Source organism: Apium graveolens, chromosome 4, assembly GCF_009905375.1.
Source record: "Apium graveolens cultivar Ventura chromosome 4, ASM990537v1, whole genome shotgun sequence".
In the NCBI taxonomy this organism is placed as follows: domain Eukaryota; kingdom Viridiplantae; phylum Streptophyta; class Magnoliopsida; order Apiales; family Apiaceae; genus Apium; species Apium graveolens.
Genome location: NC_133650.1, coordinates 276,210,800 through 276,237,173, shown reverse-complemented (window position 1 = coordinate 276,237,173; position 26,374 = coordinate 276,210,800). Strand labels below are relative to the sequence as shown.

Sequence of the window (26,374 nt, the reverse complement as noted above, 5' to 3'; positions counted from 1 at the left end):
GCCTGACTTTTGCACAACAACTTGAGTTCCTCGAAATCAGCACAAGAAGGTGGGGAAGCACCTCCTTGTTGAGGATATGATTGCCTTTGAGCATAATGCTGTGGTTGCTGGAATCCAGGTGGATTAAACTGTTTACTTACGCCTTGCTGATATGGTTGCTGAATAGCATTCTTAGTATTGCTCTAGCTGAAATTGGGATGATTTATGTTGTTAGGATGATAGTGTTGGATTTTTAACGCAGCGGGGTCATGGAAAAACACTTTTACACATACAAAATCCAAATAAAAGCATATAAATCGTGAATAAAAATTCGAGGGATCGAATCTAACCTTTAAATAATAATTCGGAGACAACGATCAGAGATCCTTAGCAGTTGCTCCTCAAGTGTGAAGCACTCCACCGGTATCCACCAAGAAAACGATGTTAAGGAGGAGGAAGGAGGTGGAGAGAATTGGGTTTTCCAAACTTTTTGGGTTTTGTGTTTGATGTGGGTTCCAATAAAAATAGGGTCTATAATAGTGTATTTATAGGCAAAATTTTCAGCAGAAATTTTCCCATAAATATTATTATTATTATCCCATTTATTATTCTCATTAATAATTAAAACACCTTTTAATCATTAATCCTTTTTCTAAACACTTTAGAAATAATTCTCTCTCTTGATTTAATTTCCAAAAATTAAATCCTTAATTAATAATATTAAGAACTTTTCTTAATTAATTTATAATCAATTAAATCTCATTTAATCAATTATTAAATTTGCCAATTAATTATTTATTTCACAAATAAATAATTATTAGCCATTATTAATTAATTCCTCCACCATTAAATCATTCTCTTTTTATGGTGTGACCCTGTAGGTTCAATATTAAGCCAGTAGTAGAAATAAATAATAATAAAACTATTTTATCATTATTTATATAAATTCTCTAATTTATTAAATATGATTAATTAATTAATCACATTTATTCTACATCGTGAGGGATACTTCTCAGCATATCGCGACTATCCGGATAATATGAATTCACTGCTTAGAATACCAAGAACCTATTCAGTGAATAGTTACCGTACAATAAACTCCTTCTACCCTACAATGTCCCGATTAAATACAAGGCATGGATCTCGTGTAAAGCCTATCTAATTCAATCACTTGCTTACCATTTACTATGCGTAGTTCTATGCAAATTAGAAACTCCTTTCTAATTTCATTTACTCTGGCCAGAGATTCCTGAACTAGCATAAGTGGATCAGCCTTGAACATTCGCTTCCTTTACTGGAAGGGGTAGATCCTTTATTGATCATACACTATCTTCGTGTACAAATTCCTATACCCAGAAGAGCCCTAATAATTGTCCCTGGAGACTAAGAACTAAACCAAAGCATAGTTCAGTGTACACAAGATGACTATGATGACCTCAAGTCTAAGGATACTTGTACAACTATCACTAAGCGAACAACTGCTGACACGTGAGTGAGCTCCATCAGTTGTTCAGCTGGGCGAGTCATGTTCAGTGAACTTATTCCATAATAAGCACCTACATACTAGCTATAGTGTCATCACACAAATGTCTATGAGAACAGACATCCTTCATAATGAAGCAAGCATAGTATGTACCGATCTTTGCGGATTATTAATTACCAGTTAGTAATCCTATGACCAGGAACTATTTAAGTTTAGAGTTATCATCTTTTTAGGTCTCACTATTATGATCTCATCATAATCCATAAAAAGCTTTACTCTAAACTATGGTATATCTTATTTAAACACTTAAATAGATAAAGCCCGTAATAAAAACAAAACAAGTCTTTATTAATAATAATGAAATCAAAACAGATTACATAAAAGTTATTCCTAAATCCTAATACATGATTGGACTTAGGACATATTCCTTTCAATCTCCCACTTGTACTAAAGCCAATCACTCCGGTATCTAATACCCATCTTGTCTTCATGACGATCAAAGTGACTTTCATAAAGTAGCTTTGTGAGTGGGTCTGCTATGTTGTTATGTGTGTCAACTCTAATTCAATACAATACAAGAAATGTTATCGCGCTCCCACTAACCCTTTTGTAGACGCATGGTTCATCTGCGTTTTTGATAAAATCAAACTCTTTGATTGTCTCATCAAAACGAATGTTCCATCTTTCGAGAAGCTTGCTTTAAACCACATATGGTTCGCAGCAGCTTACACACTAGGTTTTCATTTCCCTTGGAAAGAAAACCATCTGGCCATCTGCCAGATTTCATAGTCGTAGTAAGCAGCATTCGCAAGCAAAATCCGAACTGATTTTAACAGGGCTACAGGTAAAAAGTTTCATCAAAGTCAATCCATTGCCTTTGTTTGAATCCTTTTGCCACAAGCCTGGCCTTATAGGTCTCCACCTGGCCATCTGCTATAATCTATCTTTTGTATACCGTATACATAGATTCCATTCTGGATTTCATGGCACTATGCCATTTCTCTGAGTCAACACTACTCATAGCCTCATTATAGGTCACAGGGTCGTCATTATCAATGATCGACAACTCATTGTCATTCTCAATGACAAGGCCATAATACCTCTCAGGTTGGCGAGACACTCTCCCTGATCTATGAATGGGCTGTTCCACAAAAGGTTGTTCAGTCAGAACAGGTGTTTCCACTTGAACCGTAGTAGTTTGTGCTTCTTGAACTTCATCAAGTTCAATTTTGCTCCCACTGTTTCCTTCAAGGATAAACTCCTTTTCCAAGAAGGTAGCTTGTCTGGATACAAACACCCGATGATCGGTGTAAAAGTAATACCCTAAAGTCTCTTTAGGATATCCCACAAAACTATATTTTACGGATCGATATTCCAGCTTATCTGGGTCAACTTACTTGACATAAGCTGGACATCCCCAAATCTTAATGTGTTTAAGACTCGGTTTCCTTTCTTTCCATATCTCATACGAAGTTTGAGGAACAGATTTTGGAAGGCACCTTATTCAGTAAATATGCTGAGGTTTCCAATGCATAACCCCATAGGAATACTGGAAGATTTGCATAGCTCATCATGGACCGAACTATGTCTAACAAAGTTCGATTTCTCCTTTCAGATACCAATCTGGAGGAGTCCACTGGGAGACTATACCATTTACTTTGAGATAATCCAGAAACTCTCTGTTCAAGTATTCACCACCTCGATCTAATCGAGGAGTTATAATACTATGTTTGGTTGTTTCTCCACTTCATACTTATATTCTTTGAACTTTTCAAAGGCCTCAGACTTGTGTTCCATCAAACACATATCCGAATCTAGATCTATCATCTATGAGAGTAATGAAGTATGAAAATCCACCCATGGCTTGCGTAGACATTGGTCCACATACATCTGTGTGTACCATTCCTAGCAAATTTGCAGCCCTATCTCCATGTCTACTAAATGGAGACTGCAATGCCACTATAAAGTGAGATTTTCATCATCCTTTTTCTTTTATTAGTTTGTTCAATCTGAAATAAATTATGTCACATACAGACAGACCATTATTTAAAGCACCACGTCCATAAAGAATATTATCTCTAAGAATAGAACATTCATTATTCTCAATAATAAATGAAAATCCATCCAAGTCTAACATGGGAATAATATTCCTCACAATCGAGGGAACAAAATAACAATTATTTAAAACAATAGTCTTGCCCGTAGGCATATGTAAATGAAATGATTCTACATCTTCAGCAGCAACTCTTGCTCCATTTCCCATCAGTAGAATCACCTCCTCTTCCTCAAGAGTCCTACTTCTCCTTGGTCCCTGCAACAAATTGCAGATTTGAGAACCACATGCGGTATCTAATACCCAAGTAGAAATGACATATTCACTTCTATCATGAACATACCTGAATCAGAAGCGGTAGTCTCACTACCCTTCTTCCTCAATTCTACAAGGTAAACCTTGCAGTTCCTCTTCCAGTGCCCCACCTTGTTACAGTGAAAGCAAACAACTTTGCTCTCGGGGTCTTCAGCTTTTGGTGGAACCGGCGTTTTCTCACCTACTTTCTTCTTCTTGGAAGAGTTCCTCTTCCTTTTCTTAGGATTGGAACCTTCACCAATTAGAAGAACCGAACTCTTCTTAGGGGGAAAATTCGATTCCGCAGTCTTCAACATGTTGTGGAGTTCAGGCAGGCTGACATCCAACTTATTCATGTGAAAGTTCACAACAAACTGCGAGAACGAACTCGGAAGCGATTGCAAGACCAGGTCTTGGCTCAGCTCCCCATCCATGACAAAACCAAGTTATCCAAGACGTTTAATCGAATTGATCATCTTAAGTACATGGTCATTCACAGATGATCCCTCAGACATCCTACAACCGAACAGCTCCTTCGATATCTCATATCGAGCTGTCCTCCCCGTCACATCATACAACTCTTGTAGATGCATGAGGATAGTGTGAGCATCCATATGCTCATGTTACTTCTGTAGCTCAATGTTCATGGAAGCTAGCATGATGCATTGAGCAACATTTGAATCATATATCCACCTACGATACACAACATGTTCATCATTATGTGCATCACTAGCAGGTTCAGTAGGCTTAGGTGAGTCAATCACGTATTCCAGCCTCTCAATCCTGAGAACAATTCTCAAGTTTCGAAGCCAGTCAGTATAATTAGGACCAATCAATTTGTGAGCATCTAGTATGCTCCTGAGTGATAGTGCAGAAGACATAACGTACAAAGTAAATCTGTAAATGATAAACACATAACATCACTCAGCAAATATTCGATTTCATTTCAAAACACTATATGAATCGGGTCTTTATTCATAAGTGGCTCCCACTAGTTTTCCTAATTTATTCAACCCCCTACATGAAAAATTAAGCATTCATAATGCTAGTGGGAATAGGGATCCTACATTCCATTACACAACCCCGGCTGTGACACGAAACGCCATGTAATGTTCAATAGGCAGACAACTCTTGTCAATTACATCTAATGTTATTCCCTAATCAAACTTTAGCCTCTTAAATAATTGAGTCACGGCTGTGGCACGACAAACTCAATATTCTAAGTCAAGTCAAACCCAACATTCCGTACAATTGAATCAGTCCCCAAAGGCCCACGGCTGTGGCACGTAACGACCTTTAGATTCTTATTCAATGTACACATCTCTATGTAATAGACAAGTATTTCTTATTTCGAAATCAAAGCCCTCGGTTGTGGCACGAAACGACAATGATTCAAAAATAAGAACTACTTTCTACCATGTTGGAAGGCTATGACCGACACAAGCCCGTTGTATCATTGGCCAATTACTACTTGATATTATTTAATTTTAGAGGGGTTATATTACGTTACAATCATAATCATATTATAAAGAAATTCTTCCTTTTAAATTAAATATTTCAAATCAATAATCAATAATCAGATGATTCCCAGATCGGGTGGAGCATTGTCAAGAGGCGTCACTTAATAACCTTTTCTTACAGATAGAAATCTGTTGTTGACAGAATCATCCTTTCTCTCATATCGAAAATTCATATTCAATTACGTGTTTCATAAACACAAGAATCTCATGATTGTATTCATAATATTATTATTAAGGTTATGAAACAATTTCACTATACTAGGTTGTCTAACAAACGCCTTATGTTTAATTAAGTTCACCTAAATCTATCATCGCATGATAAACTAAGCATATATCACATATATCAACATGAATAAATATCAAGGTAGGCATGTTACATTATCTAGCACATTAGTCTAAGCATTATACATCTCTATGTATCACATGAAGCATTTAAAATCAATTCAAACGATCAAAAACAGCTTTAAAAAACTTCATGGTATATAAACAGTTCAAAACATTTATATAAACTAAAATTGATCACTCCATTAGATCCATCTCGAAAAAACGAATCCAACGGTATATTGCACGCCTAAAACAGAGTTACGAAACTCCCAGAAAATCAATTTTAAAATCAACAGACGGGCTGTAACGCATTACAGGAACGCGTTACATGACCTGTAACGCATTCCGGTGATGCGTTACACCCCTTTTCAGCCATTAAAGGGTGTAACGCATTCCATGAATGCGCCACAGGTGTGTAACGCATTCCCGGAATGCGTTACACCCCTATAATTTTTTTTTTTTTAGTTTTCAGCAGCCGACTTCTTTTTCCTTCTCGATCAGCGTGCTTGTTAGACTGTTCTTGTTTTGTGCAGCAGCAGTAGTACAGCAACAGCAGACAACATACAGCAGTGCAGATACATAATATATACATACAAACAATTCATATATATATATATAATTATTTAATTACGAAATTAATTGATACAACTTCAAAAATTCATAATAAAAAATCTATACATCATAAAATTATGAAAAAAATACCCAGACGATCTACAACACTTGTAGAACCCAGATCAACATTAAAAATTATTCTGAGAAACGATTTCTCATCAGGCAAAATTAATCCATGATATAACTTGTAAAAATCATAATAAATTCATACAAGCACATAAAATTCTGAAATTTTTACCACAGATCTATATGCATACAACCTATGCTCTGATACCATTGTTGGATTTTTAACGCAGCGGGGTCATGACAAAACACTTTTACACATACAAAATCCAAATAAAAGCATATAAATCGTGAATAAAAATTCGAGGGATCGAATCTAACCTTTAAATAATAATTCGGAGACAACGATCAGAGATCCTTAGCAGTTGCTCCTCAAGTGTGAAGCACTCCACCGGTATCCACCAAGAAAACGATGCTAAGGAGGAGGAAGGAGGTGGAGAGAATTGGGTTTTCCAAACTTTCTGGGTTTTGTGTTTGATATGGGTTCCAATAAAAATAGGGTCTATAATAGTGTATTTATAGGCAAAATTTTCAGCTAAAATTTTCCCATAAATATTATTATTATTATCCCATTTATTATTCTCATTAATAATTAAAATACCTTTTAATCATTAATCCTTTTTCTAAACACTTTAGAAATAATTCTCTCTCTTGATTTAATTTCCAAAAATTAAATCCTTAATTAATAATATTAAGAACTTTTCTTAATTAATTTATAATCAATTAAATCTCATTTAATCAATTATTAAATTTGCCAATTAATTATTTATTTCACAAATAAATAATTATTAGCCATTATTAATTAATTCCTCCACCATTAAATCATTCTCTTTTTATGGTGTGACCCTGTAGGTTCAATATTAAGCTGGTAGTAGAAATAAATTATAATAAAACTATTTTATCATTATTTATATAAATTCTCTAATTTATTAAATATGATTAATTAATTAATCACATTTATTCTACATCGTGAGGGATACTTCTCAGCATATCGCGACTATCCGGATAATATGAATTCACTGCTTAGAATACCAAGAACCTATTCAGTGAATAGTTACCGTACAATAAACTCCTTCTACCCTACAATGTCCCGATTAAATACAAGGCATGGATCTCGTGTCAAGCCTATCTAATTCAATCACTTGCTTACCATTTACTATGCGTAGTTTTATGCAAATTAAAAACTCCTTTCTAATTTCATTTACTCTGGCCAGAGATTCCTGAACTAGCATAAGTGGATCAGCCTTGAACATTCGCTTCCTTCACTGGAAGGGGTAGATCCTTTATTCATCATACACTATCTTCGTGTACAAATTCCTATACCCAGAAGAGCTCTAATAATTGTCCCTGGAGACTAAGAACTAAATCAAAGCATAGTTCAGTGTATACAAGATGACTATGATGACCTCAAGTCTAAGGATACCTGTACAACTATCACTAAGCGAACAACTGCTGACACGTGAGTGAACTCCATCAGTTGTTCAGCTGGGCGAGTCATGTTCAGTGAACTTATTCCATAATAAGCACCTACATACTAGCTATAGTGTCACTACACAAATGTCTATGAGAACAGACATCCTTCATAATAAAGCAAGCATAGTATGTACCGATCTTTACGGATTATTAATTACCAGTTAGTAATCCTATGACCAGGAACTATTTAAGTTTAGAGTTATCATCTTTTTAGGTCTCACTATTATGATCTCATCATAATCCATAAAAAGCTTTACTCTAAACTATGGTATATCTTATTTAAACACTTAAATAGATAAAGCCCGTAATAAAAACAAAACAAGTCTTTATTAATATCAATGAAATCAAAACAGATTACATAAAAGTTATTCCTAAATCCTAATACATGATTGGACTTAGGACATATTCCTTTCAGATAGGTAGCTGGCACAGACTGCTGCGGTCGCTGATAATTGTTCACATACTGAACAGATTCATTAATAAGAGAACACTGATCCGTAGTATGAGAACTTGCACAAAGCTCATAGACCATAGCTATCTGATTGACTCCATAGGTGGCTAAAGAATCGACCTTCAAAGACAGCGCTTGGAGCTACGCTACAATAGTTGTAGCTGCATCAACTTGTAGAATACCTGCTACCTTCCCAGGCATCATCCTTTGAGTTGGGTTTTGATGCTCATTTGCAGCCATAGTTTCAATAAGATTATAAGCCTCAGTATAGCTTTTGGCCCACAAAGCGCCTCCAGCTACTCTATCGAGCATGGGCCGAGATTGGACCCCCAAACCATTATAGAAACCAGTGATTACCATCCAGTTAGGCATACCATGATGTGGACACTTTCTCAACATCTCCTTGTAGCGCTCCCAAGCTTCGCACATAGATTCTATTGGTTGCTGCGCAAACTGAGTAATAACACTCCTAATAGCCGCAGTCTTCGCCATTGGATAGAACTTCACCAGAAACTTTTGTGCAAGATCTTGCCAAGTAGTGATGGACCCAGCTGGTTCAGAATGTAACCAGTCCTTAGCTTTATCCCTCAGAGAGAATGGGAAAAGCCTCAGCTTGATAGCCTCATCAGTCACACCATTATATTTGAAAGTACTAAAGATCTCGACAAAATTTCTGATGTGCATGTTGGGGTCTTCAGTCGCAGCACCTCCGAAAGAAACAGAATTCTGCACCGTCTGAATAGTGCCCGGCTTGATTTCAAAAGTGTTAGCCTGAATAGCCGGATGAAGGATGCTTGACTGAATGTCATCAATTTTAGGCCGAGAAAAGTCCATAAGAGTTGGATCTGCCGGAACTATACGATCACCCATGATTATTGGTTCTTTCTGCTCACTCTCTTTATCCGAATCTTCAAAATCTATCTTCTCCGGAATATCAAGAATTGAGTCTGTCTCCTCAGCCGTATCTAAAGTCCTCTTGCGAGTACGAGAACGAGTTTGCATAAACGCTCGCTAAAGTACCTGAAAAACAACCGGAAACAATAAGTAACACGTCTTAATCAATGAGTCCTAACGACCACTGATGGTAAGTACATCAACTAAACAAATATTCCGAGTCCCCGGCAGCGGTGCCAAAAACTTGTTAGGCACTAAACACGCGCTAATAATTCACGCAAGTATATGCGTTCGCAAGTAATATAGAATAAATTCTATTTCATTCCCACAGAGACTCAGACTAATTATGCTCAATTACACTTACTCACCAATGTATGATTACTTCTCAATGTCAAGACAATAACACTTAGATTTGATTAACTAATTATTAACTATAATTAACTACAAGAATTAAACACTTAATTGATACTTGAATTAACCATATTAAACACACATGAGATCATAACTTCATTACTACTTCCTTCAATAGTTATTTTTATTACCCTTAGCATGTAACGATGATGATATTAATCGAACAACATAAAACTGATAAAAGCCAACTTTCGTTGTACTAATACCATTCTACCAAACATCCACAATTAAGATAGAAGTTGAATAGGCATCAATTATGTTGATACCCTATATGTCTACAGAATTTGACAACATAACGATTTAAGCACAAATTATTCCTTATGATTACACAGGGCAAGTAAAACGATTAGAGCTACACACTAATAATGCATACATATACATGAACCTATGCTAGCATGGCAAGTTCTAAACCTCAAATCCACCGTTGCTTCACAAGAAATTAACACCCTATCTTATATGTTTGTGACGCACATAAGACGAATAAACGCAACCTATGCTAGATATCATACAATCATCACACACTAAGGTATTAAACAACTAACTGAAGAATTCCATAGTAAATCCGTTACGACCCCATGATCACGATTAGCCCATGATAGAACTCATTGTCATCATGGGTTCATATGAAAACATGATAATAACACACGAGATAAACTAAATAAAATACTTATTAAAACTAGAGTACGTCACAAGAGTAATAAGGTTCAAAGTAAAGAAAACTAGCATCCACTGATACAACGAATAAAAGAATCACAAGAAAATGTATGCTTCCTCTTCTTCATTGCGATGTGCTAAAACGGTCTTCTTCCTGAGCGGCCGCCCAGCCAGGCTGAGCGGGCGCCCAGCAGCTTTCTGGAAAAATCTTTATTCTGCTCTCGTTTTCTGCTGCATTCTGCTCCTAACTTCCCACTTGCAATGCCAAACACATACCTAGGCTTATTCCGGATGAAATCTCTCCACAAATGCAAGTAATACCCTGAAATGCACAAACACTAGAAAAACGCATCAAATACACAAAATACTTGATTTTAAGACATCAATTCAAGCCATTATAAGATGTTCTAAGTGGTATAAAATGCCACTTATCACATGATGGGAGAACTAACTTACTTTCTTGGTTTACAACTTAAGCAAGTTAGTTATGGAATATTCATTAGTCAAACCAAATATATTTATGATCTTTGAAAAAAGTTTGACTTAATGGATTGCACATCTGCAAAAACTCCCATGGCAGCTGTAACTAAACTTGAACTAAACACTATTGAAAAATTTGTGGATATTTCAAGTTATAGAGGCTTGGTTGGCTCACTTTTATATTTAACAGCCAGTATGCCAGATATAATATTTGCTACCTATCTTTGTGCTAGATTTCAAGCTGATCCTAGAGAATCTCATTTAGTAGCTATTAAGAGAATTTTCAGATATCTCAAAGGAACTCCAAATCTTGGCATTTGGTATCCTAGAGATTCTGATTTTGATCTAACTGGTTATTCGGATGCAGATTATGCAGGTTGTAAAATTGATTGAAAAAGTACTACAGGAACCTGTCAATTCTAGGAAATAAGCTAGTATCCTGGTTCGGTAAAAAGCAAAATTTAGTCTCTACTTCTATAGCTGAGGCTGAATATATTGCTATTGGCAGTTGTTGTGCACATATTTTATAGATGAAAAATCAACTGTTGGACTATGGTCTACAGGTGAATAAGATTCCTATTTTCCGTGACAACACAAGTGCCATTACAATTACTGAAAATCCAGAAAACATTCAAGGACCAAGCACATTGACATAAAGTATTATTTCATTTGAGAACATGTCATGAATGGTACTGTGGAACTTCATTTTGTTCCAAGTGAGAAGCAACTTGCAGACATCTTTACCAAGCCACTTGATGAATCCACCTTTACTAGGTTGGTAAGTGAGTTAGGTATGCTTAATTACTCTTAATTTATTTTGATGTCTAAGTAAATTGAAATATAACCAGAGTAAAATTTGTTGCTTACTGTTAAAGATGAAATTTTGGCTAAGTCAGAATTTACATCTCGACGGATATTTATTATCCATTGAAAATGAACATCCATTGAATCTCATTATCCGTTAAGGTATCAAACATTACTCTGGGTACTTTAATCTTTATCCGTCGAATTGCACTCAATCTTAGCCGTTAATTATAAGCATTATCCGTCGAATTTACTTACAGCTTGTATGTATATTTCAACGGACAAATTTAGAATTTTGACAGTTTTCTTATGATTAAACGGCTATTTTGGGCTTATTTGATTGGTTACTTAATTTTCCTTTTTAATTTTTGACAGTTTATTTCTGAGTAAGTATAAAAGCTTATTTCATTTCTATTTTTACTTTTATCTTTATCAAGCAATTTCTCTAACTCTCTTCTTCTCCAAAATCAAATATTCCCTTTCTGCAACTAATTTCAATCACAGCAATGGCACCCGTAGTCAAAATCATGTCCTCAACTGGGTATGTTTATGAAAAGAACAACTTCGTGGCCTTTGTGAAAAAGCAAATTCCGGAATCTGAAGACTATCACAAAATGATGGACTTCATCCTGAACTGTAAACTGAGTTATGCCATGCTTGAGTATTGTAAGTCATATGTCATAGCCTATTTGTATATTCGAGGATTCAACTCAACTCAAATAAGAATGTAATAAGTAAATAGTGGATCTACCGTCAGAGAGATCTCGCAAAGTAATATCTATCAAAGGATTCAGAAATAAGGTTCATCTACAGACTTGAGGAGTTAATTCACTGGAAGAAGTTCAAGAAGTTGATCATGCCTCAGTGATATAAATCAAGATCGTGGATTTAATCAAGTGACAGAGATCTCGTCAGAGTATCATTAATTACAAGGATTTAATCTGAAGAAAATCAAAGTGTCAAAGTCAAGACATGGAGAAACGTCACGGAAGTTAGTCACTCATGAACCAGACAGTACATCGAGTGTCAACGTTGAAGTGGTGGAATTGATTCATAATTCTCAGTGATTTTCAGAAGATTTTCAGAAGAATGGATGCTGCTCAGGGTTAGTATTAATTCTCTATTAATTAATTATGTCATATAATTTAATTAAGAAAATAAATTATATCTGCAAAGATTAATTTATTGATTAATTAAATTAATTGATTAATTAATTCAGAATTAATTTTAGGAATTTTCAGAAGTTTAATTGGATTAAATTCAATCTTAAATCAGCAAGACAATTGAAAATGAACTAGCATGACAATCTGGATTGTCATACCGATTGTCATGCCAGTTCAAAAGATTGTTCTACCGATAGTCATGCTGGTTCAAACGATTGTCTTGCTAGCTCAAAAGGATAGTCTCACCGATTGTCATACAAGCTTAAAGGATTGTCATTCCAATTCAATTAATTCGGCTGTTGATAAATAGAAGCAGAAGTCATTCAACTCAATGATCTCAATCATACAGAACACATTCAAGAACAAAGAAAAGAAAGCAGCCGCCTTGAAACATTTTATTTTCTTCTCTGCTTACATCAAGATCAAAATTCTAGTTTGTTAATGTTAAATCCAAACCACTAGAATTATTTATCTTGTTCTTGTGTAACAATCTAGCGGATCAAAATCCCTAGAACTTAATCTCAAATCGCGTTTAGCATTTGATTCTAATTATTGCAAAAATAGAAAAAGTTCATGTCGAATTTATTCTAGATTTGTGATAATTGATTTGAGATTAATACCTTGTAATCGATACAGTTGTTGTAACACCTTTCAAGTTTAATAATATTTTTATTTAACTTGAATTTTGTTTCACATTTTTTATTCCGCATTTATTCGATTATTTGGTACTGTTTGTATTCAACCCCCCTTCTACAAACACATTGGGACCTAACAATTGGTATCAGAGCCTTCTGATTAACGAACAAATCAAGATCCTAGACTTTTGTGATTTTTCAACTCCTTGAATTTTTATTTATTCAAAAATTCATAATGACTTCACATAAAGTTGGAACCGTTAAAATTCCACAATTTGATAAAGAGAATTATATCATGTGGAAGAAAAAGATGCTATTATTTTTACAAGTTGCAAATCCCAAATATTCAAACTTGTTAAAGAAGGGTATAAAAACTCCGATGGTTATTGAACCGGAGGTAATAATAGATGGTGTGGTGACTACTAAAGCTAGAACCTATCCAAAAGAGCCCAAAGATTTTACTCCTGCTGAGAAGGAAGAAGCCTCCTTGGATGCCAGCCTTCAATTAATATTAATTGATTCCCTTGATCCCTTGATGAACAGACATGTGATGAACTGTAAAAATTCTAAACACATGTGGGAAACTATTGAGGTAATTAATGAAGGCACAGAGGAAGTTAGGAAGAACAAGTTGGAAATCCTAACCTCTGAATATGAACATTTCAAATCAAATCCAGGAGAAGGAATTACTGAAGTGTTTGAGAGGTACAATGCGTTGATCAACAACCTGAACATCAATGGAAAGTATTATTCAATCAGGGAGGTCAACAAAAAGTTCCTTTTAACACTGCCAGCTCATCTTGAACATAGAATCACTGCCATTAGAGAAGCTAGAGATCTGAGTGAGATTTCTTTGGACAGGCTCTATGGAGTGTTAAAAACCTATGAGTTGGAGCAGATTCAACAGAAGGAAGTCTACGGGAAGGATAGAATGGTCAGCACATCTAATGCACTTGTAGCTGAAGGTCAACAACAACAACAATCTCAACAGTTAGAAAGAATGGTACAGTTTTCCAAGGGTGAGGAAAATGAGTTAGTAGCAGAATATGATCCTCCTACTACAAATCAATCAAGTGATGATTTTTATTCCTTGGAAGAGCTGGAGCAATTGGAAGATGAATCAATGGCCCAAATTGTCAAGAGATTCTCCCATGTCAGATTCAGGAGGAATCCCAAGCTTAAGTACAAGTCCAACTACAACAAATTCCAGAAAGGTGGATCTTCATCCTCTAACACCAGCAGTGGTGGGTACAAAACAGGGATGGTTGATCGGAGCACCATTAGATGCTATAACTGCAATGAGTTGGGACACTTTGCCACAGAATGTAGGAAGCCAAAGCAAGTAAGAAAGAACTCTGAAAGGGCTTATCTGGCAAAGGGAAGAAGCTGGGATGATACTGATGGTGAAGATGAAGAAGAAGGAAATCTTGCTCTTATGGCTATTGATGGAAAAGCTTCATCGTCAAGAATAGAGGTAAAACTTTCTGATGCTGAAATGGTTTATCATCTAAGAGGTAACTTAGATTGTGCACGTCGTGATAATGAACTGTTAAGTTTACAGATCACAGACCTTGAGAAAGAGGTCAATGAATTAAGACTTGTGCACATTAATCAAGACAAATTAAAAGAACATGTATCTTTTCTAGAGAATAGAGTTGACTGTTATAGAAAACTCGAAACTATTCTCAAAGACAAGATCACCGGTCTTGAGACTAAGGTTAGAGCCTACTTCAATTCTTGTTCGAAGGCTAAAGAGTTCTACAGTAAGCAATCTGTTAATCAAACATCTGGAATAGGTTATGATTACAATGTTGCTATTGGAGAATTAGGCATAAACTCCCCTCCTCGTGTCTGTGCTAAAGGGAGGGAAGTACCACATGTGCTTAAAGGTGTTGATGAACCCCTCTATAAACCATCAATTGCTGAACCATTTGATGCGACCTCTTCTGTTATTCAAGAAGAAATACGTGCTGAAGATCTTGCTAATGAGAAGGTTGTTTCCAAGTCAAGTGGGTCGAAAGTTCCAGTCAAAGTTGTGAAAGCAACTAAGACTAACTCAGACACACATGAGTTGGATAACAATAATGCCATGTCTACCATGCATAAATTACCTGCTGTTAATCACTCTCATAAAGCAAGTGGTGTTGCTAATTGTATGTCTTGTGCTTTTAATATGATGTATGCTTATTTTAATGGTAAGCATATTTCTAATAATAAGACTACTCCTCGTCAGCATGTGAATAACAAGAAGCATGATAGGTCTAAGACTGCTAGTCCTTCTAAGGCTAGAAAGGAGACATTTGTGCCTAAGCTTAAACAGAAATTTGTTAAGACTGTTTACAAGGTCAAATGTTCAGTCATTGAAAAAGTTGAGATAATTAAAATTAAAAATGTTGTTTTGCCTGACAAAGGACAGTTCTACAAGTATGTCGGGCCCAACCAAGTTTGGGTTCCGAAGAAGGGTTAATCCATTTGTGTTGCAGGGCATTAAAATAGGTGAAACCGGAAGTGTGGATTCTTGACAGTGGATCATCAAGACATATGACCGGAGATAGAGCCCTGCTATCAAATGTGGATTGAGAAAGCTGGCCCCCTGGTTACCTTTGGAGATAACAGCAAAGGTTTATCTGAGGGATATGGCTGTTTGCAAGCTGGGAATGTTATCATTGAAAATTTTGTATAGTGTGCTAGGTTATTATCAGGAAGCATCATCTAACATATAGCACCAGTGACGAGACTTGAGAATATTATGACATATCAGGCACCTGCTGCACATTACACTTGGAATTGGACTCTAGTAAGATGTGTACAAGTGTACTCCTGGTTGGTGAGTCAAAAGAGGAAGTCAATGCATCACAGTTCATGGACTTTGCAGCTGCAGATCTATTGGACTATGCAATCTCTTCTTCACAATCTCACTTCAGGTTGGTATGAACTAGTGTACTACTCAAGCAATCGTCAAGAACATGGTATGGCACTCTAACTGAAGTTATTATTTAATATGAACTAGTAGAGTCGTCATATTTTTAACTCTCTTATCATTAGGCACAATCATATTGTTTTATATGTGCAGTGATATATTATAATGCAACATAACAGTTGGTATCTAAAGTACTTCACAAGTATCGGTCAATGATATCTTGTTAACATTATGTTGCAGATATTTGTAAGCTTTTGACATGAATGAGAATTACTTAGACTTTACCCTAAGTGATCAATGTTTTATCAAAAACTCATTCATATTGAAAAACAAAATCAAACTTCTTTCTACATTAGTGATTTCTTATTTCATGTAAAATCTTTTGAAATCACTATTATAAATCATTTTCTCTCTATTACCATATGTTCTGTGTTACAGGTTCAGTCTCCAATGGCTTTCTTTCATTAACAGTCATGAGGTTGAAAACCCACAACGTCTATCCCAGACTGTAAAGACAAACACAAAAACAGAACCAACCAACACTCTCTTACCACTAAATGTAGTATGAATGAGCGTGAGGGAGATAGTGCCTAGTACACCACATAAGGAAGGTTCTGTAGTCAACCCAGTAGCTCTGTCTCCTACATAGATGAGTAGTATTTAAACCGAGACAACTGCTAGCCCCCATACATCTTCTCAAAAAGATGTAATGGCTGAAAAGGCACAAAAACAGTTACTAGATTCATTCTCTCAACAGGGTGCGTCTATTGAATTTTGCCTGTCAGCCAAGGTATCCGATGTAGTGTCACCACTTCAAACATAAACAATTCTTGATGCACAAGAAGAGGTTACACACACAAAGGATGAGTTGACGGAAACAAGAGTTTCGACCATTTTAAGGTCAGATTTGATTGTTCAAGGTTCGTTAGTGGACCAATTGCCTTTACAGGTGTTAGGAGAGGATACTGATCCAAAAGCCATATGTCAGTGGTCAGTATCTACCTCCCCAGGCTTAAATCCCCTGGATGCATCTGTGGATAGTGGATCTGACATAGGTGCAGATCGGCAACTTGTTGACAATGATTCAGATATTACCTGATAAGTCACAAGGAAATGTCTTCACAGACATGAGAAGGGAACTTTGATCTTTATGCTAAATTCGTTGGATCATTGTTTACCTTCCCAGAATTCAAATCTGGAACCCTAAAAGGGAAACTAGCAACTTGTAAATTATGACTCAGATTCATCTGACGAGTTTAATAGGGATGGGGATTTGTGAACTCCCATTGCACCACCTGTGACCTCCTTAAGGATGGCTAAGGTGATTTTCCTTGCAGGTACAGCTGGATTATGGAGCTATGAGAGAAGAGTGATACACTTGTGAGAATGAGTGTAAACACGAGTGGAGAGAAGAGTGAAACACATGTGAGGTACACTAAATAGAATCACACACTCACAGTGAGGAAGAAAGATAAACTACTTGTTATTTCTTTTCCAACCAAGTGAAATAAGAGAACTCCTTCAGATGACGGCATACATTCCTTCTTTAAGGGGGAGATAAAAGCTTAAGTAATAGTTTGGAGGATTCCTCAACTAAGGGGGAGAAATAGCAGGGAGGAAGAAAAAGATCCAACATGTACACTACACCACACCATTGTTATTTGTAACTGCGGATCCTATTGTACGGGAGAGGTGGTAAACACAAGGTGATTTTCTAGTAAGGGAAGAAGCTGTTTTCAAAAGGGGAGTACCATTGGCTTTTATCTGCGGATCCTATTGTACGGGAGAGGTGGTAAACGAAGGTGATCTTCTTTAATCAGTTGATTCTCATAGGGGGAGAAGCAAGAGATATAGGCTTCTTAACAGGAAATGTGGTTGTACAAATGAAGATGGAACTACTTGAAGATATGTTCAGTCTAGAGGAACATCTACTTGGAATCTGGAAAATGTTAAATCTAGTCCAGAACTTTTCTACTATTTACTTTGCATGTATGTTTATATCTTTTTCTTATTTGTTAGTTGAGTTATCCTCTAGATATTTGTGTGTTATTGTCTAACAAACAAATAGGGGGAGATTGTAAGTCATATGTCATAGCCTATTTGTATATTCGAGGATTCAACTCAACTCAAATAAGAATGTAATAAGTAAATAGTGGATCTACCGTCAGAGAGATCTCGCAAAGTAATATCTGTCAAAGGATTCAGAAACAAGGTTCATCTACAGACTTGAGGAGTTAATTCACTGGAAGAAGTTCAAGAAGTTGATCATGCCTCAGTGATATAAATCAAGATCGTGGATTTAATCAAGTGACAGAGATCTCGTCAGAGTATCATTAATTACAAGGATTTAATCTGAAGAAAATCAAAGTGTCAAAGTCAAGATATGGAGAAACGTCACGGAAGTTAGTCACTCATGAACCAGACAGTACATCAAGTGTCAACGTTGAAGTGGTGGAATTGATTCATAATTCTCAGTGATTTTCAGAAGATATTCAGAAGAATGGATGCTGCTTAGGGTTAGTATTAATTCTCTATTAATTAATTATGTCATATAATTTAATTAAGAAAATAAATTATATCTGCAAAGATTAATTTATTGATTAATTAAATTAATTGATTAATTAATTCAGAATTAATTTTAGGAATTTTCAGAAGTTTAATTGGATTAAATTCAATCTTAAATCAGCAAGACAATTGAAAATGAACTAGCATGATAATCTGGATTGTCATACCGACTGTCATGCCAGTTCAAAAGATTGTCCTACCGATAGTCATGCTGGTTCAAACGATTGTCTTGCTAGCTCAAAAGGATAGTCTCACCGATTGTCATACAAGCTTAAAGGATTGTCATTCCAATTCAATTAATTCGGCTGTTGATAAATAGAAGCAGAAGTCATTCAACTCAATGATCTCAATCATACAGAACACATTCAAGAACAAAGAAAAGAAAGCAGCCGCCTTGAAACATTTTATTTTCTTCTCTACTTACATCAAGATCAAAATTCTAGTTTGTTAATGTTAAATCCAAACCACTAGAATTATTTATCTTGTTCTTGTGTAACAATCTAGCGGATCAAAATCCCTAGAACTTAATCTCAAATCGCGTTTAGCATTTGATTCTAATTATTGCAAAAATAGAAAAAGTTCATGTCGAATTTATTCTAGATTTGTGATAATTGATTTGAGATTAATACCTTGTAATCGATACAGTTGTTGTAACACCTTTCAAGTTTAATAATATTTTTATTTAACTTGAATTTTGTTTCACATTTTTTATTCCGCATTTATTCGATTATTTGGTACTGTTTGTATTCAACCCCCCTTCTACAAACACATTGGGACCTAACAAGTATCCAACCATCTACTATGAAGTTGTCGAGGAAATTTGGACTCAAAGAACAAAACCATTACCTTTACTCTCAAAGTAATGAACACTGTATTAACTGTGACACAATTGAAAAGTGCTTTAAACTGCCTAAAAATAACACACTTTCCCCCACACAAAGACACTGATGTGAGTAACATGCTAATTTCTATGGGCTGGTCTTACTGCCACTAAGTTAGGTGATGTTAGGAGAATGGGTCTTAGGAAATAATGGAGCTTTCTACGTGATTCCTTTATTAAGGTGTTTTGTAATAACCCCAATTTTTGAGAAATTTTGAAACCCTTATGAATAGTGTTTTTGCTGAACGAGAAAATTTTTCATGCCACGCTATGTAGGGGTTCTGTTATTGATCTTATGGGATATTATTAGTACTCTATGTGGTATATAAGTGTATGTAAAGATCGTCAGAATCCAATTCTGAACACTTTGATTTTCCTGGAAATCCACAAGATACGGAAATAATTGAGAAAAAGGTAACAGGATAAAAAGGATTTAAATTAAAGGATTATATTAGAGGATCATAAAAAGGAATTTAATGTATTGAGAAAGGTTAAGGGAACCTAAGTAATAAGATCCCGGGTATGATCCCTCAAACGATAAACGAGAACGAAAGATAAGCGAACCGTAAAACAAATAAGTGACCAAGAGACAAGCTTGTACAAGAAGCAGGGATTGTGACATCATCAAACCACAAGGTGTGGACAAGTGGGAGCATTATGACATGTGCAAGGTGACACAAGCATGACATGGGAAGGAAGGAGGTGTGGTGGCTTTTTAACCACACAAATTCAAGGGCAACAAGGTAATTAACTAAATCAAACACAAAAACAAGCCAACCAAGCCAAGCAAAATCATTTTCATCAAAATCAAAAAGAAACCAAGGCATGGTTCATCATGCTCTCGGCTTTTTACTATTGCAAATGGGCAAGAATTCAAAAACTCAAGATCCAAGCCTCCTAAATTGGTGAGTTAATTCCCTAATCATCTTCATGCTTAGTTAGGGCTATATCATGAGTTTAAGCCATCAATTCCTTCTCCATCTTCTTCATTTAATCAAAGAAGAAGACTATGAATAGTGTTTTCAAGTTTTTAACTTGAAGTTTTTCTTGTTTTTCTTGAAGATCCAAGCATTCTTAAGACTTCTCAAAGCTTCTTAAGGCTTCCTAGCTCCTCCCACCACTCAAAGGAAGGTATACCATCTCCAAACCCTAGATTCCTATATATTATAAGATGATTTTGATTAGTAGGGTGCTATTGTAGCTTGTTGTTATGATTTAGAGTTTGGGATTTGAAATGGTAGTGAAATGGAATGGTGAATGTTGTGGCTTTGATTAAAAGGACTTAAGTATGATTAAAGTTAAGCTTAGGCATAAGTATGAATGATTAAATTGAATTGGTTGGGGTTGTTATGATGTGATAAGGATGGATGTTGGTTGTATGTTGGATTTGAGGTTGATTTGGAATGGGTTTGAATGGTTTAAAATATTGGAAATCGCGTAAACATAGCCGTCGTAACGTCCGATTTTCTTTGGACTGTTTTTGTGCATAACATTAGGACCCTAGAACCCCCTGCTAGATTATGACCACTGCCATGTTTAGATAGCTCATGTTACGAGCTTCGTTTTGATATGTAGTTCGTTCGATTCCGATGCACGGTTTAGGAGAAACGACCGTTTCAAGTAACGGCATTTCGCGAACGAAACTTTTCCCCTCGCCTTACTTTGAAACATAGGTTAAAGACCAAAAAGGGTTAATTAATGTATGAAACATTTATGGTAAGTGTGCTAGGCAGTTAGTAAGACACTCGCGAAGGAATCGCTTTAAAACTCGTAAAGGTTAAATTATTAAAAATGGTGGAGCCGAGGGTACCCGAGTGACTTAAGCGAATCAGTGAGCGCAAAACAAGCGTTAGAGTCTAAGTTAGTTAAAGTATAGATTTACAAGTGATTTTGGTTTAATTCCAACTTACTTGTTGTTTATAGGTTACCAGACTCGTCCCGAGCCATTCGTAACCCCAGTCGCTCAGGCAAGTTTTCTACCCGTTATACTGTTGTTGTGATGTAAATATATGTATATGCATTATCTTGTGATAAGTGCATGATTGTTATTAGCAATTTTTGCGATATATTGGAGCATGCTGATATGGTATATATGCATGTCTGTTTCGTAATCTGGTTATCTATCTGTTGATTTCAATGCTTATAGTTGCATAATACCTATGCTAGAAATAAGCAGTAGTTGCGTATACCCTTAGTATAGGGGACCCAAAGGTGAATATATTTCTAAACCGGGAGTCGATGTTCCCGAGTATATTATATATATATATTTATATATATATGGATATGGTTTTCAAAACTATTGATCGAATAAGGTTTATTCTATAACTTTATTTTATTAATGAATATTACCTTGAATATTCATTCGAGGACTTATGACTCCTTTACATTATTTATTGGATATTACTTGGATATTCATTTGAGGATGTATGACTCCTTAATTTTATTTAATGAATATTATTTATAATATTCATTCGAGGTATTATGACTCAGCTTAATATTTAATGAATATTATTTCGAATATTCATTCGAGGGCTTATGACTCAGCTTATTTAATTATTGAATATTATTTCGAATATTCATTCGAGGGCTTATGACTCAGCTTATTTTATTTAATGAATATTATTTGAATATTCATTTGAGGATCTATGACTCCGATTATTTGCTAAGATATTTTCTTTATTTTATTAAAGAATAAGGTGTCGATAATCAAACTTATTTTTGATTATTCAAATAAAGATAGTACTTTCATATAAGTATATCTTTGGTTATTTAATACTCGTTTCAAGTATAAGTTTTAATACTTTTACTTCAATTATTTTTATAAAGATTATTCTTTATGGGAATATTATTTAAATAATAATATTCAGTTATTTTCTAAATATTCTGGGGACTGATTTACTTCATTAAATCAGCTTTACTCCAAACACTCTATAAAGTGTTTTCGAGTCTTCAAAATGATTTTTAAAAGATAGAGCGGATCCCAAAACTCATTTTTATATTTAAGATCTTCCTTTTAAGGGGATTTAAATACTCGCTCAAAACCTGAGGGATCCGGCTCTGTGGTGTGTTTTATATTCGCAACAAGGTTGCTGTTTTGATAAATGAATTGATTACTTACCCAACACTCGGGAAGTAAAATTCTTGGAACAAGTTAATCCATTAACAGGCATCGCCTGGGAAATATCGGTGAGTTCTCCTTTCCAAATAGATACGACTTCTTGGTGGAGCCGTATCAACAAGTTTCTACTTGGGGAAAGTGGGGACAAGCTTTACGTTTCAGAGTCATGGATTTCATTTGAACTAGGAGTGGCGTAAGTGGCCGAGTAGCGCCGGCCCAGCCTTATTAAATTGGCCCAAATGGCCTGGAAGTTCCGCTAAGGCGGTCCATTCCTTAGGAGTTCAGTGTTCGGTTGACAAGTAAATCCGACAGGTTCTCCTCTACATATAGAAAATGGTGGGGTTGTACTACTACGACTGATCATCGTAAGTGGTCTTCCTGGCGCGACAAACTCCCGTAATGAGTTCATCATCCAATTGGATATTTCTGCAACACTACCCAGAGCACTTCGATAGAAAGGCTACGGTTGGGCGATTGTTGAGTGTTGACAGGGTCAAGTTTTCAAAAATGATGTTTACATCAAATGAAGTATCTCGAAACTTCATTTTATGTTGATGATATTTTAAAGATTTAATCTATTCAAATCTGGTCTTGTAGTCTCATCTATGTGATGAATTGTTGAAAGCTCATTATACTTTGAACAGTGGTAGTTCAAGTAGCTTTATAAATGATATAAGTATAGTGAAGTATTTGGTAACTTCATCCCTTGTTTTTACTTATATCTAGTAAGTAATTATCTTACTCATGATAAAAGATTCTAGTAAGTATCCATTTAGATACTTATATTATTGTTATCACTATATATTATCTTGCGAGCTGTAAGGCTCACTCTTGCTTTATTTCTTCATCACACAACAACAGTTAGGAAAGATGGCCAGACTCCAGCAGACCCAGCGCAAGCGCGTGGGAAGCGTCCCGCGTCTTCCCGTTGATGTTGTAGCTGCTATAGCTGCAGAGGTAGATCTATTGTAGATCAGACCATCTACTTTTGAGAATCAATTATGTATAATTATAACTTATGGCAGATAATGGCAATTAACTGTAAATTTATCAAGAAATCATTTTGGGTTGTAATAACTTTTAAATTATGGATTCAAAGACTTGTACTTATTTAAATTTCATCTCTGAGACTATAACGGGTTGTGGTGTGTGTTAGTGTGGGGTCACAGCATAAGGTTATTATTATTAATTAAGTGAAGTGATATTGTGGAAAGAAAGACCGTGACGACCCGGATCCCCGACCCCGGATCTGGGGGTGTTACAGAAATGGTATCAGAGCTAAGCGTTATAAACCTCAGAGATGATGGGACGTTAAGATAATAAGTTAACTAAGATAATAAGAACTCTTGCCAAGTTCATAGTCGGGCTACCTAACGTAGCACTGACAGTTAAAACCCTTATGGGAACCCTTATAAATATCGTGATAGGAGCGTAGTTCGTTATCGTATATGGTAGCGGGACTCCGAACCCTGAGGTTGAGGAGCAACATCGCGATGATATTTTATTACTAATTGGAGATCAAATTGTGGATCCGATAGAGTGTCCTAATGCAGGACCGGATGATGTTGATATTGAGGATTTAGCGGTTGAGGATGTTGTCCTAGAAGGGATAGTTGTTGAGGAGGATCCCATGGAGGATCCTGACAGGATTGGATAAAGGACCACTGATGAATTGATGACCATGGTTTGGTCGACTACCAGAGGTAGGATTGGCCGGTCACTACCGGAGGTTCGTTCAAGTTGTAAAGATAGTAGCCCCTTTAACGCGGCTTACTCGTAAGACTGAGAAGTTCGAATGGACAGAGAAATGCGAGAACAGCTTTCAAAAACTGAAGCAGAGGTTGGTGATGGCCCCTATGCTGGCGTTGCCGGATGGAAAAGGAGATTTTGTGAAGTGTAGTGACGCTTCGCACAAGGGCTTAGGGTGCGTGCTTATGCAGCACGGTAAGGTAATCACGTACATGTCAAGACAATTAAGGTAGTATGAAATTCAATATCCCCGCTCATGAGCTTAGGCTCGTGGCAATAGTTTACCCTAAAGATTGGAGGCACTACTTGTATGGAGAGAAGTGCGAGAATTACCTAAGCCATAAGTGCTCTAGTACATTTTCACGTAGAAAGAGCTCAACATATGCCAGAGGAGGCAGTTAGAGCTAATCAAGAATAATGATTGGGAGATTCTTTATCATTCGGGGAAAGCCAATATGGTGGCTGATGCCCTTAGTAAAAAGGAGAGACTCAAGATGATAATGTCTTTTGGAGAGTTTATAAGAGATTTTGAGAAAATGGAAATAGAAGTGAAGGTAACCGGAGCCGGTACCGAAAAGCTGTTTGAGATTGCAATACAGCCCGAATTATTGGAAAAGATCATATTGTGCCAGAAAAAGTTATGAATGAAGGCAGAGAGCCAACAATTAGATAAAAGATTAATATCGAGAAAGATGATAAGGGAATAATGAGGTATTCCTATAGAATTTGGGTTCCGAAAGTTCAAGAGCGTAAGGATGAGAACTTAGATGAGAGCCATAGTTTGAGGAATAAGATTTAGAGCAAACCCTGAACGTGATAGTCAGGGAGGTCGCCATCAAGATAGAAGGAACCCATGACATAATGGAGTGGAAAATGAGGATTTTAAATTAAAAGATGACCCCAATTATGGGGAGTAGGATGAAACATTTCATACTAAGGAAACAGAAAGTCGAGTAAGGAAAGGAGACCCGAGACGGTACTCCTATACGGCAATTCATGGACCTGTCTAAAAAGAACTTAGACTATTATCCCCAACCACCACCCTGAGGAGACAGTGCGGTGAGAAATTCTTTCAGGACCTTTAAGTCGCTAAGCTCTCTGAGTTCTAAGGAACAAGCTGACCCAGCCGAGGCAAGAACCTGGCTAAAGGAAATATAGGAATCATTTGAGATTCAAAATGATTGATGAACCACAAAAGACCGTTTTTGTCACTTACCCTCCTAAGAGAGAGACCACCCGCTGGTGAAAGACCAAGAAAGGCACGGAGCCAGAGGTTAGAATAAACTGATTTAAGTTCAGTCAATTGTTTTCGGGAAAGTAATTCCCAAAGATAAGGAGATAGTGTAAAAGCTTTGGAGCTAGAACAAAGGCAGACGAGTATGATAAATTATGAATCTAAGTTGTAAAAGTTGTCAAGATTCGTTCTGAGGACACGAATCCAGAATGACGGGATGTTTGGAATCAATACTTATGTTGTGTTAGTTCATGAAATAATGATAAGAGAAAGGAAAAAAAAAGAGAAGAAACTGAAGTGGAAAGGAATATAAAGGCAATAGAGTTTGAGGTATGATAAGGGAGTTGGGTATGAGGAAACCCTAAAGACTCGTAGCAATAGACATAGAAAAGTATGTAATCGTCAGGATGAGGGTGATTCACCATGAGTTAAAGTTGATGATTGAAGGAATAAGAGATACACATATTTTATCCCCTGTAAGTTGGGGGGATTCAAGGAAACCTTTAAATAGTTAGAAGGATAAATAATAAGACGCGGATAGACTAAGGAGACAAGAAAGTAAGAAAGTAGGAAAATTGGATGAAGGAAGTGACCTTCAATAATGTGAAGTGTAAG

The 26,374-nt window shown here is 36.1% G+C and overlaps 1 non-coding gene across 1 annotated transcript; it reads left to right on the top strand.

Annotated features, from left to right (window-relative positions):
• The first annotated feature begins 8,622 nt into the window (after positions 1-8,622).
• LOC141721973 (small nucleolar RNA R71) lies at positions 8,623-8,729 on the top strand. The gene has a single exon (XR_012575013.1). It is a non-coding gene; the product is annotated as a small nucleolar RNA R71 (small nucleolar RNA).
• Positions 8,730-26,374: the final 17,645 nt, after the last annotated feature.